The 21417-nt window shown below is 38.2% G+C and overlaps 2 protein-coding genes across 2 annotated transcripts in view; one reads left to right on the forward strand and one right to left on the reverse strand.

Moving 5' to 3' along the window:
• Positions 1–376, reverse strand: part of LOC125776201 (atlastin-like) — a 44913-nt gene extending 44537 nt beyond the window's left edge. The window contains exon 1 of the mRNA XM_049447181.1: positions 220–376. The gene's annotated coding sequence lies outside the window, so the exon portion shown is untranslated. The remainder of the gene's footprint in view (positions 1–219) is intronic.
• LOC105223659 (atlastin-like) overlaps positions 1–21417 on the forward strand; it is a 96687-nt gene that overhangs the window by 48652 nt on the left and 26618 nt on the right. The gene's annotated exons all lie outside the window — the stretch shown is intronic.

Below are 21417 nucleotides of genomic sequence, written 5' to 3' on the forward strand. Positions count from 1 at the left end.
ATATTACAAATTGTTTTTGCGATTACATTCATCGGATATTATAAACATATGTACATAAATGTCTATGGTTGCGTCTAGCTTGGTTTTGGATAAAGTCCAGCGGAAGTTCGAATATCTTTTTTTATGTATTTCAAGATCGATAAAATACAAATTTACGCAAACTGTTTAGGTTGTGACGTAATTCTTTTGTTAATTCCTTAAATATAATTTGTATTATACCATTATTGATGCATATAAGGGCTACTGGAAGTATTGATGCGATTTTACCCTTTTTCAGCACCAGAACACACTATTACCAAGTAAAACGTTCTCAAAGTTTCGTTGTTATATCTCATAAATATTTTCGTTAAAAAGTGGGTCGCAGGCACTCAGGCCACATATCGGTGTTAAAGGCTCCAATAGCTCTTGGTATTTCTGCAGGGATGGTTTCTGCGAAAACCGCTTGAAGAGGAGTTTGTTATGTTCCTTAACGAGAAACATACGAGCTTCACTGAGTAAGTATTCCGCAGAGACATCAAGAGGCATCCCGTTATGGTCCGATGTGGAGTGTTTTGACATGTCTGAAGCTCTTTATCTGCATTTACCAGCGCAGCCGCTGTCTTTTAATTCGCTGAACTATATGTCAATGTCGTCGTATATCTCGTACAGCTCATTGTTCCATCGAATGCGTTATTCGTCGTAGCCAATGCGCAAAGACTCATAAATCTTTCGCAGAACTTTTCTCTCGAAAATTCGCAACGTCGACTCATCAGTGTTGTAATCGTCCAAGCCTCTGCACCATACGAGGGGTGTTCAAAAAGTATCGCGAATTTTGTGTTTTTTCAAAAATTATTTATTTATTCATTAATATCTATTTTGTCCCCTTCAAAGTAATTCCCATGAGATATTATACACTTGTGCCAACGGTTTTTCCAATCTTCGAAGCACTTCAAAAAATCACTTTTTTTATTTTCTTCAGCTCCTCCTTCGATGCCGTCTTTATCTCGTCAAGAGAAGCGTAACGTCGTCCTTTCATGAGCCTCTTCAGTTTAGGGAACAAAAAAAAAGTCACAGGGGGCCAGATCTGGGGAATACGGTGCTGCGGCATCATTAGTGTGTTGTTTTTGGCCGAAAGGTCGCGCACAAGCAACGATGTGTGAGCAGGGGTGTTATCGTGGTGCAATTTTTTTGATAGGTAAAAATCGAAGACGATCCAAAACACGTGCAAGCAAAGCAGGTATCAATAATTAAATGAACATTCAAAATGGCCGAGCTTGTCGGCATAAGTGAGAGACATGAGTACCAACATAACGCCACCAAAAATTCGAAATTCGAATATACGTACCCGCGAAAATTCAAAATTCACGATACTTTTTGAACACACCTCGTATATATTTGATGGGAAATGATGGAAGTAAAAATATTTTTGATAACAATTGCGATGTTTTAAGTCACTTTGAAGTGTAAATTTTGTCGTAAAACACGACTTTTTTTTGAGAAGCCGGCATTTCGTCAAAACTCAAAATTTTGACTATTCCTTCGACCAATACTTGTATTCTTCTGCTTTATTAATAATAAGTTTTTGTTTGGAAATTTGAGATAATTTTAAGCAGAAACAACTTTCTCACTGCCACATCCTCCTGGAGATAAATTACGGGGTCAGAGCAATACAGTTTTTTTCAAAGTTAAATTTCATTTAATGCTATAAATCAAATTAAAATTAATTTTATTTATTAATTAAATCAAATGTACTTTACAAAAAAAAAAGACAAAAAAAGTGAGTGTGCTTATGATCGCACGACTGAAGTGAAACTTCTTTCGCTCTATCTATCTATATGTATACATATATAAATGTGTGTGTGCAATATATACATGTATGCACATATACATATGTATATTAATTTCCTACAAATATTTAAATTTATTTTATGTTTTCATTAGTAAATTAATATTTTTGCATAGATCTTTTATTTTTTTTTTTCATTGTTTTATTCGTTATTTTTCATTATTGGGTACATCAGTAATTACTGTGATTGATTGTAAAACCGAGACAATAGGCTTATGATACGAGAAATACGATCAAAGATACAGAATTAAAATTAGACAGAAATCTAGAAAAAAAACTGCATCGATTGTTGTTCCATGTCTTGTAGTTGGCTCATTACGGTCATTTGTAATTCTAATTTATCTCGTAGAAAGTTTATCAAGAGTTGTCCATCTTCGGATGCGAAATTGATATTGAAATCTCCTGCTAAGATTAGTGGCAACATATGATAGTTTTCTCCTAGTTCTTCAGAATCTACTCGACTATAAATCATAAGTCTTCTGTATATAAACTTTATGATATTATTAACTGTGTTATTGGGCGAAATGTAAACAACTACCATTATGATGTTTGTTCCATCGTCCAAAACACAGTGAGCAGCACATATGTATATCACCAATTGATGACTGACCAATATCAACTTCACGAATATGTCGTAATAGAATGTCCATGTTCGAAGTTACTCTATTCGAGGTATCATTCAATTTCTGATAAATTGCCACTCCTGCTGATCTAACATTTTTACGCTTGAATTTCGCAATACAATCAAAATTCGGGATGTCAATGTTTTCATCGTCATTTGATCAGGTTTCTGATAAAAACAGGATATTGCTTGAATCGATTGCGGGATCGCTCAAGTCCGATACGTGTTTTCTGAGACTTTAGCAATTAAAAGTAACCATGGACAACTTTTTTCTGTCATTCATAAAATTGAGAATCGTTCTACCTATTGTTGACAATGTGTTCAACGATAATCGGTGAAATTCATCTTGTAAAGATATGATCGATGTATCATTTTTTCGCCCATGATAAAATCTATTATCATTGTCTTTTGGTACTATGTAGAGTCCGTCAATACTGGTAACTCGTGATTGAGCAACATAAAGTAATGATAAAGAATGAGTCCTTTGATATTCATAAACTACTTCATCGAATGTTCCACCTTGAGATTTATGAATTGTCATGGCACATCCTGATACTAAAGGAAAATGATTACGTTTTGCATTTATTGTTTTGTTATTATTCATGGCAATGGTATATGTTCTGCGTTCTATTGGGACGGCATGTTTATCAATATTATGTACCGCAACGTAAGCGGAAGCTTTTTGTCGAAGTTTTTTACCAACTTTTTGTGAATTTTCAAAAGCTAACCTTACTCGTGTAACTTCATTTTGTTCGTTTTGCTCAATATGTACCAATTTACCAACTGCACCATTTGCCAACTCATACATCAATGTTTGTGGTGATAATGTACGATTTGTACGGAACGAAAACAATTTCGTACGGTAAACCCCCAGTATCAATAACTGACATTTTGTGAAATTTCTGTTTGAGAAAAGCTTCTTGTTCAGTACTTTGACATCCAAAAAATAAATCCGTAGCTATTGATGCTATTTCATTATCTGCACATTGCAATATCGTATTAGTGTATTCATTGACGGAATTATTAGTAAGAAAAAGACGAATTCCATGTGGACATAATTGATCAACCTGCTCCCTTGTAAAAAATCGTGATTCAATAATTGCTAATTCGTCATCTGTTAATATCATGCCATTACCGATTTTTGTGATAAGACGCTACGACGCTAGTAACTGGTTTAAAATCTTGTCTTGAATCTGTTGTCACACACTTTTTATGCAGAATTTCCGTACGTAATTTCTTCTTAGTTGGTGGTCCTAAAGCACCGCTTTGATACTCGGTGTCTGTGTCACTTTTCTCCATTATTTGTTATTATTTACCCGAAAATTCACATAACATAAACTTTAAAATTTAAAATTTACAATTTTATTCACTTTAAACGTAAAATATTGAATGTATTGAACAATATTAATTCATAAAATTGTTCAAAACGCGATAAAATTACAGTAAATTACAATAAAATAACCAAACTATCACCGTTCGCGTAACGCTAGTAAACTCGCAAACGAACAACTGACTGAAGTATACACATATTTCATTTCCCAGCTGTAAGAGAAAGAAAGAAAAATGTGCGCGCGCACTGCTGACGCTTGCCTATATCCCCCACCAATTACCGTTCGCCTCGCCTGATCACACTTTTCGTTACGCGTTCGTCAGCTTACGCCCCAAGCCAAACGCGGGTAAAGAAGTTTCACTTCAAATAAAAAAATCGCGTAGTGCCTACGCAAAGGGAAAAGCTTTCTTTTGGATTTCTTTCTACGTTACATGTATGCCAAAGTAAGCGTTATCTTTAATCAATAATACATTAAAAATTAAATTTTGTGCTTATCTTTCACGAAAAAAGCCCATGTTTACTTGCAAGTGGACATAACCCTTAATATAAAATATAAAAAGCACAGAAATATAACGGCTACGGCTATTAAGCTGTGTTTTTGTGCTACCTACCAGTTTTATATCATTTTGTTGCCTGTATTTGATGAATTGTTTTTCAATAGTCTCTTGAAGCTTCTCACGTATCTGTTTATGAATTACCGCTGTACTGTTCGATAGACACGAATCAAACTGCAAAACCATATTGAGAAAAATCTATAAAATGTTAACGCAATTTATGCATCCTTGTATTTACCTGTTGTAGTATATCCACTTTTACAGCTTCCATATTGCAGTTAAACTCATTTGAAGGTGTATATGCATTCCCTATAAGCAATTCATCCATAAAATTCTCAAAATCTCGAATGCATTTATTCATATGGCTTAAATAATTGAGTTCCGCAAGAGCCTAAGAAGCAATAATAACAGCTTATATTATTATTTTGTATTAACGAATTATGATAGAATTTTACCAATTTAGCTTCGTTAAGCTTGAGGAATTGTTGAAATCTCGACGAGGTATAGCTTTTAATTTGTTGGCAATATTTCTGTCATTTTGTTCACATATGATTCTTCGGCGTGTGTAGCATGGATTTGATTATTTGCCTCTGCAGTAGCCTTCAAAAGAAAATGTACGTGCAATAAGTTTATAATTTCTTGGCATCTTTTTATAAAATACTAATAAATATGTACGTTAAAAATTGTTGTAGGCTCTGGGAACTCCTTGCTGTTGAATGATTCAAAATATGACCGAATGTAGGTTAGAAGGTGATCGACTTTTAGTTTCTGCCCGTTTATTTCTTTGATAATTAAATTTTCTGGTGCCAAAATTAGGGGAATGAAGTCGCGTAATTGTTCCTTGAACTCGTCACGCAGATCTTTTAAACAACCGCAAAAATCGGATTTTTCGATAGCGAAACCGGGATGTGGCATTAAATAACAGTCAATTTCGTTGAAACTACTTTTCACATTCTCACATAGTTGTTCATTCTCCTCCGGTCTTTTGTCTTTCCGAATTAATGTTTGCTTAAGTAATTGTTTACCACCGAGCGCTCCGAATGGAGCTTCATCTCTATGGAACCAGTCGCGTATTAAAAATTGTAATTTTTGAAACGGTTTTTTCCCCGTATTCTCCATAGCAATACGCGCATACTGGGTGAATAACTGTAAATGTTGTAGATCGTCCTTTTGTATATTAGATTGAATATTGAAAATTTGAACTGAAGATATCATAGTGCTTAATGCAAAAACATTGGCACAATCCTTCATGGTACTGTCGCAATCGAAAGTGCCCTGCGTGTCCATTAAAATTATTGCAACTTTTTCTCCATTTGGATGGTCATATAGAAAGATATCAGACCATATTAAAATTCCAGTAGTATCGCGTTGCGAACCCCCTCGCCATGAAAACCCTTTAAGTGGTGCATTCTCAACGTCGAGCCAATCTTTTTCACTCAAATTATGAACGTACTGAAATTAGTTTCAAAAGCATTATCATTAGCATGACGAGCTAAGTCATTTTAGTCATGTCTATCTGTATGTCCTCAGTTTTCGACCTAGAATTTTGCAATCGTTCTTTTCTCCCCGAAAAGCTGCCCATTTGTCGGAACCGCCGATATCGGTTCACTATTGAAGAGGATGAAGTTCTTGTCTGGCAAATTTTTTAATTAAATATAGTTGACAGATCTTCATAATAGTCGAAGCATTTACATATTGCATTATGATTGAAAGGTAAACCCCAAATTTATATTCTACTGTATTGTAGATGAAAGATATCACTTACTTTGGCGTACATGTAACGTTAGAAAGAAATCCAAAAGAAAACTTTTCCATTTGCGAAAAGCTGAGTTTCCGTACAAATGTGCAAAAATAACATATATTTTTTAAAATATCCCTTTTAAAAATTCAAAAATTTGCACTAAAAACACATGGTAGTTCGCTGTGTTTCACTAAATTTTTTTACATTTTTCACTTGGTATAATTAAATACGCACTCTAAACATTGAAATAAGTTCACATTTCACTTTTATTTTGTTGTATTTACCTAAATTTATTAATTTAAAAATCACTTATTGTTGAAAAGGTTAGATTGTTTACAATTAAGAGGAAAAGAAGCGTTGCCACATCTTAAACACCAAACACATATGTATGTATGTATTTTTAACGATTTTTCTTTGTTTGTTTTTTTCGCGTTATTCGTTTTTCTACATTAACTATAATAAAAAATACTTTGCAACATTTTTCAAGTTATAATTGAGTTCTGGACACTTTTTCCATATACAAACATATATGTATATATGTATAATATGTGATTTATATTTAATAAACATAAATGAGTAAAAATCTATGATAATATTATAAAATTTATATCATATCGGGGTGACTAAAGTACTTTCGCGTAGTACTCCTACCAACGTTGGCGCCTTTCGGCCGCGTTTTAAAAAAATCGAGCGAATACCCGGCGAATACCCGGGATGACTGAAGTACTTTCGAGTAGTACTCCTTTAGAAAAATAATCCTGATCGAGCCAATACCCGGGGTAACCTAAGTATTTTATTACGTAATATTATTATATAATATTACCTAGTTGTTTATTAAATTTAAACAAGAAAAATCCATATGCATGAAAAGATTGTTTATACTCATTTTAATTTGAAAAATAATTTATAGACACACTTGTTTTTATTAGAACGAAGATTGCTAAATAAAAAAAGAGGAATTATATCGAAATAGAGAAATTCAGCGAATAGCTCATATTTGCTTGTTATCATATGGCAAAGCTCCATTTCCTCATAATTGTTCGCATATAAATGAGGCTCACTACGAGTGTAAAAAGTAATTTTTAAAATAAAAATTTCTTAGGTAAAAATCCAGCATAAAGTGAAAAATGTGGATGTATTTAGATGTGTATAGTTTAATTTAATTAATTTGAAGTAAAAAATGGGCGAAAAGTGTGTTTAATGTGGTGAAATGTTCGAATTTTGGAATTTTCGAACTTTGAAGTCGAATATCTCGTAAACTAAGCGTTTGCGGTATCTATGTATTTTTTAATCAGAAGGACTTTCGCTTTCCAACGGTACCTTCAGATCGCAACGCTAAAGAAATCGGAATTGTGCCCAATTACGTCACATCTTGAAGGGGTGGAGGGTATCATTCAAAAGTTACAAAAAAACATTGTGTGACAAAGGGGCAGGGGGTGGGGGGATTAAAAGTTTTGTTACATCACATTTCAAAATTTGTGATGTACAAACGTGAAATTTATAGGTAAACAAAAAATAGTAAACATTTATTAACACAATCTTTGTTTTTTTAATACTTAAGTTGTAACGAAGCTTTTTACTGCCCCTGCTTCTAACAAGTATAACTTGCTGAGGTATACTCGCCGTGTCCAGGGTTCTTTACAATAAATTTGTAAACATTGGGGCTCTTCTGCGAATCGTACTATATTTTATTTTATATTATAATTTTAATTAAAGTTACAAAATGGTCTCCCACGTTGTCGCCCGAAGAAAATGCTGTCAGAGTAACGGTTCAGTGTGGTCCGTTAGGGCAATACCGTGTAGCATATGCGGCCTATATTTTTCTACATATAAAGCCACCAATCAACACAAACAATCACATAAAAAACAGGAGCTGTTACCTATCGCGAAAATTCGTCCTCAAAGAATTGGGGCTAGACGTGCCTGAGACATTCTCTGTTTAATAAATGATGAATGATGCTTTATGGATGGAAGAAGACGATGTTGATACGAAAGATGTTCCTTTTTTCAAAATTATTTTATTTATGGGATCTACTTTTTCTAAAGCCTAACAATATGTTGTAAAATCTTAAATCTAATTAAAGACTAGACAGGCTCAAGCAAGTGATTGAGCTGTTTTGGTGATACGTTGTTCTTTAGTACGCAGGCATATCTCTTCTTTTTATGCGTATTTGATCGCAGGAATGTACTAAAGCTTTACCCAATGGGTTTGGGTGATCTCGAAGTTTAAATATATATTTCATTTTGCTGTCCTCTACTTCTTTCTTTACCATAAGAATACCAAGTTCTTTATGGATATTTTCATTACGCATGTAGCATGGCGAACAAGTGATTGTAACTACTAAGCATTTTCGATTGGAACCTCTGTATATTATATAAATATTAGTTTCACAGGTCGTACCCCATATTTGAATGCCATACATCCAAACCGACTTTATGCTCGCATTATATGTATAAAAGCACTTTGTTGTCTAGTCTAAGTTTAGAGGTTTTATTTAAAAGCCAGTTTAAATTTGCAGCTCTTATCTTCATGCAAGTTATTTTACTAGATATATGTTTTTTCCACGTGAGCCTTCTATCTAGGTGAATAACAAGATATGTTACTTCGTTCGCTTGGGGTACTAAAATATTGTTTATTTTTACTGTCGGGCACATCTTTGGTCTTAGCGAAAATGTAATATGCTTACACTTCTGTTCATTCACATTTATACGCCAGTTCGCTAGCCACTCTTCGGCAGAACTTAAATGCTTCGCTAATATTCGTGATGCTAAAATGTGGCATTTGTTACGGCTCACTATAGCAAAAGTTGAAGTTAATACATTATTAGCAGTTGGAAGATCTGCTGTATATACTATATACAGTGTTGGGCCTAAAACGCTGCCCTGTGGTACACCAGCCCTTATCTGTCTTTCATCAGATATGAAATCTCATACTTTCACTACAAATTGTCTATTGTTTAAATAAGACTCCAAAGTTTTAAACATTTCTAAAGGTATAATTTTTTTAATCTTATATAAAAGGCCTTCGTGCCACAACTTATCAAACGCCTCAGCTACATCTAGAAATTACTGTGCTCAAATTCTTTCCTTATCTCGTTAGTAATTCTGTTTACTTGCTCTATTGTGCCATGTTTCGCACGAAATCCGAATTGATGCATTGGTATTGTATTATTTTCGTGTAGGAAAGGAGACATCTTTGATAGTAACATTTTTTCAAATATTTTAGAAAGACAGAGTAGAAGACTTATTGGTCTGTATGAAGACGGCTTGTCAAGTCTATCTATCAAGTTAATCTGCGACTTTTTCCTTGAATTTAGATAGTATCCGAAACTCAGAATTGCTTGAAAAGCAAAGAGATCACCTCTACAGCAATAATTGGTAGTTCAATTAGCATTTTTGGGGAAATATTATTATGTCCCGGCGACTTTTTTGTATTAAGTTCTTTGATGATACCTATTTTCAGAAGGTGAAGTCTTAAGAGACTCGTGCGACTCTTTAGCTGTGTTGGGTAAGATTGACAGCTTAAAGTTGTTCTTTGGCAAATTGGGTTGAAATACCTTTTATAGGTGATTTGCAAAGCAATTAGCCTTTTCCTCGTCACTTCGAGCCCAATTTCCACCCGAGTCTCGTATAGGCATGTTTGAGTCAGTTGGTGGCTTCATGGACTTTTGAGCTTTCCATAGGGAATTTTGCTTGTTTGAATATGGACACAGCTTCTTTATATACATTTCGGTGTTCAATTCTTCCTCACGTTTAAGCGCTTTTTTTTAACTTATTTACAGCACATTTTAATTGAAGCTGAGTGGAAGGGAACGATTTATCTGCCATTCACGTCTTGCACGCCTTTTTTTCATTTACAAGCATTATTTCTCTATTAGAGATTTTTCTGAATCCAAGCGGCTTATGGCTTTTGCTTGGTGTTGCTAAGACAGCTGCGCTGGTTATTATAAAATTTACTTCTCTTTTGCTTTTGTCAATGTGGCTACTCACGTATTTTTACATTTTAGCCAATTCGTTTAATAAGAAGTTAGACCCACTTTTGGATTAACGAATATTGGTTGTTCACATAACTTTATTAGTACAGTAGAGTGATCAGAAGACAGATCAGTACAGCATGTATCAGCTGTTATGTGCGATTTATCTATATTTTTGATTACAGCAAAATCAATTAAATCTAGTACTTTCATACGATCACTAGGCCAATATGTTGGCTTACCAGGAGATATTATGTCAATGTTATTATGCCTATTTATAATATTGTGATACAGTTGTCGTTCTTTCGGATTAATTTGTCGTGAGCCCCAATACGTGTATTTTGCATTGTAATCTCCACCTGCTAGAAATCTATGGCCTAGTGTTCCATAACAGTCTTTAAATTGGATGTCTGTAATTTTAAACCGAAGTGGGCAGTATATGGCCAATAGCGATTATTTATAGTTATTGGTGTAGCTTGTAATTCCGCTAGGGCATAAGGTTCTAATGCGTGGTGATTTAACCGTTTCCTTTCCATCTGGGTGATTTGTAATATACATATATTTTAAAACCCCGGTATAAAGAAATTGTTTTTTGTTCGTAAGATGAGTTTCTGACAAAAGCATTTATGTTGGTTAACACCGTTAGCATTCCATAAACAAATGTTTAATACACTAATTTTTTACTTAAAAAAGTTTGCAGCATTTGGTTTTGTGATCTCTTAAATCATATTTTGCATTGAAGCCATAAATTGTGTCATACATTGAGTAAGGTTGAAAATCATAGTTTCAACGCTGCTGTTAATAAAAATGCGAGAAATTTTTTGCAATTAACTGAAATATTATTTAATACCGAAAATGTAAATAGAGTATTAAAATAAAATGTTAAATCAATGGTTAATTAAAAAATTTAGTCTCAAACTGCACCCTCTGAACGTTATCGACGGTATGATCGTTCTTCCCATTGCCTACTTTGCTAAATATACTAATTGCTCCCGGTTTCCCAATTGGACCAATCAGAATGCGCCACGTTAGCTTATGCGTAAGCAAGTAGGACTTAAAATAATTGCTCCCGCTTTGCTTATTAGACCAATCACAGCGCGCCACGTCAGTTCATACGTAAGCAAGTAGGACTTACGAGGATTACGTGAGTCATGCTGCCAGATCGTTCGTAACACTCCCCCCCGGTATATCCTGCTGATCAGGGTGTACCGAATTAATCACTTCTAGAACGGCTATTTTGGCGGCAGGTCTCTCAAAGATGCCACAGGCTGTCTTCAAAGTGGCGCTTCTAACCTTTTCATCTTCACTCTTTCGTACTTGGATCACTTTGCCTTTAGGCCAGCAGTTCCGGGGGTTACTAGGATCAACTATGTACGCTATATCACTGACTTCGATTGGCTTTACATCTGTAAACCAATTGCTTCGCTTGGTTATGGTGGGCAAGTACTCCACTATCCAACGTCTCCAGAAGGCGCTTGCTAGTTGCTGCGATGTTTGCCAGTTATGACGCAATAAAATGTTCTGAGTAACTGGTTCCGCGATGGGTTAAGCCCATCTGGAGCTGGAGCTACCTAACAAGAAGTGGTTAGGAGTAAGTGCTTCTTCCTCTTCGTGGTCGATGGGGATATAAGTTAATGACCGAGAGTTAACCGTCATTTCCGCTTCCATTAAGACTGCGCGAAGGAGTTCATCACTGGGACGGCTAGTTGACAAAATATGTTTAAGCACCTGCTTCACTGACCGAACTAACCGTTCCCACGCTCCGCCCATATGTGGCGAAGCGGGTGGTATAAAGCGCCACTTGGTTGCAGCAGAAGTAAAGGTTCTTGTGATATGATTTTTATCTACCAGATCAAATGCTAACTTCAACTCCTTCTCAGCACCTTTGAAGTTCGTACCATTATCGCTCCATATTTCTACCGGACTACCTCGGCGCGCCATAAAATTACGTACAGCTAGAATGCAGGAGTCTGTCGAGAGCGAGTATGCGATTTCAAGATGCACTGCTCTGGTTGTTAAGCAGGTAAATAATACTCCGTACCTCTTTTCGGTACTTCTTTTGACCGTAACTAGGAGTGGACCAAAGTAGTCAACGCCTACGTAGGAGAACGGTCGAATAAATGCTGAGGTCCGGAAGGCGGGCAGAGAGGCCATCATAGGTGGCCGAGGTTGAGATGCTCTGTTTTTACAATGCTGACAAATGCGTCGAATCTTATTGGCCACTGTTCGTAGTTTTATAATCCATAGAATTGCCTTATCTATTCTAAAAACGCCGTGATCATCCAGATAAGGTGATAGCTTCAGAATATTGCTGGATTTGTCAACTGGCTTTCCGGCTTCTAGAGTTGCGATAGAGTCTCCGAAGTTGTCGTGTTGCGCCTTTCTCCAAAGATAACATTCCGCTTTACGAAAATCTTCAGTAGTTGGTCCATTACCAACAGGTTGATTATCTCGAATAATGCTTAGCCAGACCCGAACACAATACATTGTCATAGCTGTTGCACGAAGTAGACGGTTCCAAGTTGAAAATCTCAGTGGTTCTGGTACTACCTGATGCTGTTTTGAGGTTGGGTGATGAAAGCCAATAAATTGTGGACGCAGTTCTTCAGTTGCAATGCATTGCAATTCGTCAGTCATAAGCCACTTGTCAGGCGAGAGGTACAAGAATGATGGCCCTCTAAACCATCGACTGTCATTAGAAAAGTCTGGATCACCATTCCATTTGGTTGCTTCGTCGGAAACGTTTTCCTCAGTTGGAACCCAATGCCATTGGTTGACGTCGGTTAGCTCTAAAATTTCGCTAACCCGGAAGGCTACAAATTGTTTATAGCGACGGTGATCGAATCGTAGCCACGCTAACACCGTTCGGGAATCTGACCAGTAAACGCATTTATCAATGTGGATTGAGTGCGATTCGATAACATGTTTGGCGAGGCGAGCACCTAGAAGTGCTGCTTTTAGTTCTAAACGAGGTATGGATATTAGCTTCAATGGCGCCACCCTTGTTTTGCTTGCGATCATTGTACAGCTAACCGTGTCGCCATACGAGTATCGAAGGTAACAAACTGCTGCATAGCTAGTTTCACTTGCATCAACGAACGTGTGTAATTCGATTTGTGGAACTCCGCCAAACACAGTTCCCATATAGCATCTTGGAATTCTTAGACTTTCTACTTTCGGAATTAGTTTCAGCCATCTTAGCCACTTGGCAAATTGATCATCAGGGATTGGAACATCCCAGTCGCATCCAGCTCTCCATATCTCTTGTAGGATAACCTTTGCATATATCACGTAGAAACTGATGAGTCCGAGAGGATCGTAAATAGTCATGACCAAACTCAAAACCTCGCGCTTAGTAGGCCGCCTTTGATGAAGAAATATGTCAGAATCTCTATACTTAGCGGACACGCGAAATGATCGCTAGACGTAATCCACCACATGCCTAAAACCTTTTCAGTAGGCAGTTCACGATCAAGATCGAGAGATAGCTCATCGAGCGGATTCTCATTTAAGGCAGATAATACCCGACTCGAATTGGACAAAAAATTTCTTAAATGAAAGCCTCCAAGTGCATGGACGTGACGAACGTCTTGAGCTAATTTAATAGCTTCTTCTTCGGTGTCCACACTTACCAACATGTCGTCTACGTAGTGATTTTCGGTGATGCACTTAGAAGCAAGAGGAAATTTTTCTTGAAAGTCTTTTGCATTCTTATTTTTTACATATTGCGCGCAGCTTGGTGAACATGTGGCCCCAAACGTCATCACTGTCATTGCAAATGTAGTCGGCTCATTAGCGTTTGGTTCATACCAAAGAAAACGTAGGAAGTTTTGGTCTTCTGGTCGTACACGAACTTGGTGAAACATTTCAGCTATATCGGCTGTCACAGCAATTCTCTTTTGTCGAAACTTAAAGAGCACCGAGTGTAGAGGAGTTGTTAGGTCTGGACCTTTCAGCAGCATGCTGTTTAGGGATACTCCATTTACCTTAGCAGCTGCGTCCCAGACTAGTCCAACCTTTCCTGGTTTATTGGGATTGGTAACTGCGAAAATCGGCAAATACCAATATTTTTTGACGGCGGAGTCGAGGGGTCCTAAACGTCTGATATACCCCTTTTGAATATAATCGCGTATCTTTGTGTGAAGAGTTTCAGCGAGATCGTGGTCTCGTTGCATCCTTTTCCGGCCCGGAATAGGGCCATTGATAAGCTATCGGGGACTTCAATGTCTGGGAAACGGCTTCCAGTGCGAACGGTGAATTTTTGTAGTTGCTCCAAAGCAACCTCTTCCTCCTTAGACATCAAGGCAACAGGTTTGGTTGACACACCTAAGTTGTCGAGGCAAATGTACGCTTTGGTGATTTCAAGCAGTTCAGCTTGAGCAGAGCAATCACAGATGTGATAAACGTGGTGTATAGGATCGGCGACGGCTTTTTGCATCGACCCTTTCAAGGTCCATCCTAATTTAGATTTTTCTGCAATTGGCCCATTCTCTCCCCCATATATGGATTTTATTGGAGATCCAAGAGCCGCGTTATTTAAGCCTATCAGCAGTTGTGGAGTGGCGTTGGAATAAGAGTGCAATGACAATCCTTTCAAATGTTTGAATTGTAATCGTAATTTGTTAGCGTCAAGCGATTGAGTAGGCAACTGGAGTTTCTTTACAGAGCGAACACCTTTAAGAGAAAATTGCCTATGCCCATTTAGAGCCGATATAGTCAGGTCGGCTACGACAGATTCGTTCTCGTACCGATGTGTGTCGCCAGTCCAACGTAGGCAGAGTGGCTGTGGTGTTCCTCTTACATTCAGCTGTTTTAAAAAGCTCTTCGTCGATGAGTGTAAGAGATGAGCCATCATCTATGAAGGCGTACGTTGATACACTTTCCTGACCAGAGTGTATGACTACTGGTAGTATTCGAAACAGTGTGCTTTCCCCTGTTGCTATATGCGCGTTAATGTTGGCAGAATGCTCTCTGGCTAGCATTTTGACATTACTTGACGCTTTCGTAGCCACAGTTTGAACGAGTTCCGAGTTGTGTAAAAGTGGATGATGACTGCGTGTGCATCCATTAACGCCGCAAGGTTTGACCCAATTACATCTATTCATCGAATGCGTTTTCAAACATCGACGACATAATTTTAGTTTACGAACAACTTGCCGCCTTTGATTTCGTGGCATTACCTTGAAAGAGGCACAATTAAAAACTTCACTACAACTTCCATTGCAAACGATACATCTTACCGAACTGAAATGATGATTAAGTGCCCCTCGTTTGCGCTCACGTATTGGATCCTTTGGAATGAGAACGCAGTTCGCACCTTGAGCCAACTGAAAGAGCCAATCACTGAAGTTTTGTAGATTGCATGCTGTTAAGCTCCGCTTATGCATTCCCCAATACGCTGGTAAAAGCCCAGGTAATTTCGAAACCAACCGCTGTTCAAATTCGGGATTGTTCAAATGACCAGTCAGACCTGATACTGACATCGTTGTACAGATATTTTGCACTTCTACGGCGAAATCGACTATAGATTCCAAATGTTCACAAATTTGGCGTTGTAAAACATTGATGATCAATTCTGGTCTACCAAATCTCATTTGAAGAGTGGCCATAACTTGATTGACGCATGAAGAGTGCAATAGCAGATTTTTAACAGCCTTTAGAAGTTGAAGAACCAAAAGATAAGCTGTTAACGCGCCCAGCTGTCGGAAAAGTTGTATGACCTGATTGCGGCAAAACAGTCTCTGGATTGAGTGTTGAATTCCGTCGCAACTGCTGTTCAAGTGACTGTATTCGGTTCAATAACGATTGAAGAACCGGTGTTTGAATATCAGCTTCACCTTGTTGACCCGTTAACATTCCGGTTGGAATACTGTTAGGTAGTGAAGACCCGCTATTTGTAATACCGTTTAGAACAGGAGCGGTTACATTAAATGGCGCCACAAATTTTGGCGGCAGCTGCAGCATTTGGGGTGGAAGAAGCGCCTCATCCCTCAACCTGGTTGAGATCCTAGGCATTGAATATTGCCTTTCGTCCAAGTCGTCATCAAAACCTATTGCATCTATGCGATCCAGAAAGCTATGCTGTTCTCTTAATAAAGCCTCTCTCTGTCGTAGAATTTCACTTTGCTCTTGTAGCAACTCGGCGCGACGACGGAGACCAAGTGAACCAAAAGAATTTGAGGAGTGAACAGGACTTATGATTTCACTTTCTTGTAGATGTGCTTGTTGGGGTGATACCGTATACACCCGACTTCCACTTGGAGGAGCTGCATTTGATACGCCTGCGTTCGAACTCTCAGCGTGTGTCACAGGAATGCGCTGATTAGCAGCCCGATCAGTACCACTATTATCCTCCAGGTTGCTCACAATTGGAAAGCTGGTTGAGGTAGTGAGATTGGTGGCTGCAGCGCAATTAGGACCAAGAATGAAATTGGCAGGTGCAGCAGACGATACCGAATTATTCGCGCGCGACATAATAATTTACGTGAAATGTAGTGCGCGATGAGGGTGGAATAAATTTTTTAAGATGTTAATAAAAATGCGAGAAATTTTTTGCAATTAACTGAAATATTATTTAATACCGAAAATGTAAATAGAGTATTAAATAAAAAAAATCAATGGTTAATTAAAAAATTTAGTCTCAACTGCACCCTCTGAACGTTATCGACGGTATGATCGTTCTTCCCATTGCCTACTTTGCTAAATATACTAATTGCTCCCGGTTTCCCAATTGGACCAATCAGAATGCGCCACGTTAGCTTATGCGTAAGCAAGTAGGACTTAAAATAATTGCTCCCGCTTTACTTGTTAGACCAATCACAGCGCGCCACGTCAGTTCATACGTAAGCAAGTAGGACTTACGAGGATTACGTGAGTCATGCTGCCAGATCGTTCGTAACAGCTTCCATTTGGTTGATTTTGGGGTAATTGCATTTGTGCAGTATTGCCTTTTACCACGTTGGCATAACTCTCTTGTGTAGTATTGTCTTTAAGATTTACTGATTTTGAAATATAGACGGGGATTTAAATATTTTCATTAGGAGAAATATTCAGCATTTGGTTACGACGTGCTTGAATGCCCTGTGGCAACTTGGATTTGAAATCTTTATATAACGGGCAACCCCTGTAGTTAGTAGTGTGATTTCTTCCACAGTTGCTGAATTTTTTTATTTAAATCCTCTTTTTAAGAATACATTTCGAAGTAGGATGTAGATCATCATACAGACACTGCGTAGAATGCAATATGTTTTCGTGTGTCCATACTCTTGGCAGTTTGTACATTGTACTGGACCATTTCTTTTATGAGGTTCTTCAATGGTAATTCTGGGATAGAGCAGATATTTTAAATTGTAAATCGGATGTACGAAGTTTAACAATTAAGTAATGAGACTGATTTTATTGCCGCGATGGTGGTAAACCTGTGACCCTTTCTCTTTTTCCGGTATCCCTTCCCTTTCCAATGATATACATATGTACCATCGCTCTAGCTTGTTTAGTTCGCCTGCTGCGTCAAGTTGAGTAGACGTGTGTTTGTAATGCTCGTCACGAAAATGGAAAAACAAATCAAGAGCAACAAGTCGCGATAAAATTTTGCGCCAGATTGGGCGAAACAGCTTCGGAAAAGTACGCTAAAATTATAAGAATGTATGGTGATAGTGCTCTTAGTCGTTCCCAAAGCTCAATGGTTGTATCCGCGTGGCCCCCCGCCAGAAAAAAGCTCGCATGAGCAAGTCAAAGGTGAAAGCGATGATTATTGCCTTTTTTGATAGTCGCGGAATTGTCCACAAAGAATTCGTTCCAACGGGAAAAGCTGTGAATCAAGTCTACTATTGCCAAGTACTTGAAAGATTGCGAAAACGAGTCAACAGGGTGCGCCCAGACATCGCTCGTAACTGGATCCTTCATCACGACAACGCGCCGTCCCACACCGCCCTCCGCGTTTCCCAGTATTTGGCCACTAAAGGGATCGCCGTGTTGCAACAGCCGCCTTATTCGCCCGAAATGTCACTCTGGGACTTTTTTTGTTTCCTAAAACAAAATCGGTGGTTAAAGGAACCCATTTTGAGTCGATTACGGACATCCAGGCGGCCGTGACGAAGGTACTCGCGGACATCCCACTCGAAGCGTTTCAGAAATGTTACGTAGCATGGAAAACGCGCTAGAATCGTTCTATAGCTGCCCAAGGGGACTACTTTGAAGGGGATAGTAGAGTTGTACAATAATTTTCATTCATACGGTTTTATGGAATCAGTCTCATTACTTTATTTTCATACCTCGTATTTCAGTTCTTTAGTTGGTTACAATTTGGCATCAGTTCCATTTTGAACGTTGTTTGTGGGACTTTGTTCCTGTTAAAAATATTTACTACTGATTTAATGCTAAGGCCACCTTCTTCCATTGCTTCTTTAACATCGTTAGAGTCTACCGAAGACTCTATAGCTTTTATGACAACAACTAGGCCTTTTGAGCTCTTCAGTTGGTATGAGTAGTAATTCTTGTTATTATTTAACAAGTACTTTACAATATCCATGAAACTTTTTTCAGTGTATGTTTGAAGTTTTGTTTCATCTATATTACCTTTTTTCAAGAGCACAATATGAAAATTGTTTGTGCCTATTACTTAAATTGCTTAGCTTGCAGACAAGTACATTTGAGCTACGCTCACGCAAATAAATTGGAGGGGGTTTGACATTCACGAATGTGGGTGGTACCCTTCGCAACGTCGTCTGAACTCTTGCTTAGTAAGGCAAATCTGTTGCCATTTAAAATTTCCGTTGTATTCATATTTGGTGTGCCGACTTGAAATTTTTTAGGATTGACCGCTGCCTTTGAAGGACTTAATTTCCTTTTTATATTAACGTAGCGATCAATGCCAGTTTGCACAGACTGGCCTTTTTTTAATGGCACATTCTCACCTTGCGTTATGTTATTCTTCGCTTGCTGCTGGTACCTGCTTAGTTGTTGGTGTGGTCACTTTTGTTGATTGCCGTTCTCTGCTGCTTTTGTATTTTGTACGCTCTGCTCAGAGAATGCCTACGGCGCTGCGCTCATGTTTTTATGTTTCTTTTATTAGGGATATTCTCTTGCTCTTGCAAAAACCCGGTGCACGGTGCAAGAATTGCAGATTTACAACGGCACAACAACAAAGACACGCAGAAAAATATTTGCAAGAGCTGTAAAATATGTCAGACCAAAAACCCATGTATATTTGCGTGCAATGTCACGCAAAAATATAATTGCAACCCTGTTGTAGTTGCCATTTTACATAAAGTCATATTTTGACGTTAAATTGTTGAGGAAGGTAAATTTTAATTAGATATTATAATATCTATTTAAATTATAAAGATTTGTTACAGTTTTTTTTTATTAAAAATGTAAGCAGAAGGTGCGCCAATTCACAATAGCCATGCACAATAGTCATTTACAATAAATTTAACGAATCATCCGTTCATATATCACTAGATTCTGCAATGGGTGCTCCCGTGACCTTGTATATTTCGGTATAGTATTTTTCAATCTGCAATCTTGCAAGAGCAAGAGAATACCCCTATTGTTTATTTCGCACTTATGTATTTTTTTTTATTATTTTAATTGTTTACAAAAAGTCTAATTTTTTGTGTTTTTTATGTTTTTATTAATAGCAGAAACAGTCAAAAACGCTACTCCCTTCCTTCCTTTTCCTTCCTTTTCCTTCCTTATCGGCAAAATGTGTGCACAGTTGAGAACGTAGAAATCAGACATTTTTGTTTGTTTTCATTTGAACAATGTTGCCATTGCCCAATACGCATATATAGTTTTGAGCACATCTGTGTTTTCAATTACAATTTTTTACAATATCAAATATTAAAACTGACAAACAAACTATTAAAAATAGTTTATATATTTATAAATAATAGCATATTGAAGACAACTTTTATAATTACTACAGTATATCGATATCGGCAACCGTGGGTTGTAAGAGAGCAATCCGCTGCCACGTTTCTACGGCAAAAATCCAAATGCCGTGAATTCTCAAGATCAGGGAATTTCGATCAGCTGATTTCAGAAAAGGAGGATGGAGTCATGTGTAGAAGTTCACGCAAGTGAGGAAAGTTCTCTGATCACCATTCATTTGGAAGTAGCCAGAAACGATTCTTTTACATATGACTCAAGCAACTCACGACTTCCGGTCTTTGACCAAGTATCCTCTGGGTAGCCTAAGAACATCCGTTTGAAGGCGAGCTAAAGTGAGAAGGCGAAACATCCCCTGCATAGGGTTGTGCGCTGGGTTTGGGACCCGCCACGTAAAAAACACCCCCAATGAAAAAGCACCAACAGCCTCGGATGAGAGACCCCCCTTTTGATGACGACCATGGCAAACGAAATAAGGACTATGATTTGAGGGCATGCACCTGGAATGTCCGGTCCCTTAATTGGGAAGGTGCCGCTGCCCAGCTGGTAGATGTCCTCGTAAAGATAAAGGCTGACATCACCGCCGTCCAAGAAATGCGATGGACGGGACAAGGACAGAGACGAGTAGGTCCTTGGAGCATTTACTACAGTGGCCATTTAAAGGAGCGCAAGTTTGGTGTGGGATTCGTGGTGGGAGAGAGACTCCGTCAGGGAGTACTATCAGTCACTCCGGTGAATGAACATCTAGCCACAATCCTCATCAAAGCGAGGTTCTTCAACATATCACTGATTTGCGCCCACGGCCCGACGGAAGAGAAGGACGATGTGACCAAAGATGCCATCTATGAGCGCTTGGAGCGCACTTATGAGAGATGTCCCCGTCACGATGTCAAAATCGTGCTTGGCGACTTCAACGCCAGGGTGGGCAAAGAAGGTATCTTTGGCACTACAGTCGGTAAATTCAGCCTCCACGAGGAAACATCCCCAAATGGGTTGAGGCTGATCGACTTCGCCGGGGCCCGAAATATGGTTATCTGTAGTACTAGATTCCAGCATAAGAAGATACATCAAGCTACCTGGCTGTCTCCGGATCGAAAAACCACCAACCAGATCTATCATGTTGTGATAGACGGAAGACACGTCTCCAGTGTTTTAGATGTGCGTGCGCTCACGAGGTCCTAACATCGACTCGGACCACTATATTGTTTGCAGCCAAAATTCGCACCCGCCTCTGTGCAGCAAAAAACTCACGCCAACAAACACAAGGAAGGTTCGACGTCGAGAAGCTGCAATCACAACAGACTGCCGAAAGATTTTCCACTCGGTTTGCACTCCTGCTCTCTGAGAGCACTCGTCAACAACTCGGTATAAGGGAACTGTGGGACGGCATTTTCAAACTCCTTACGTACAGCTGCAACCGAAACCATTGGTTTTCGGAAAGTGCAAAAGAACAGCTGGTACAACGAGGAGTGCCGTGTCG

The sequence above is a fragment of the Bactrocera dorsalis genome, chromosome 2, assembly GCF_023373825.1.
Source record: "Bactrocera dorsalis isolate Fly_Bdor chromosome 2, ASM2337382v1, whole genome shotgun sequence".
NCBI classification, from domain to species: Eukaryota; Metazoa; Arthropoda; class Insecta; order Diptera; family Tephritidae; genus Bactrocera; species Bactrocera dorsalis.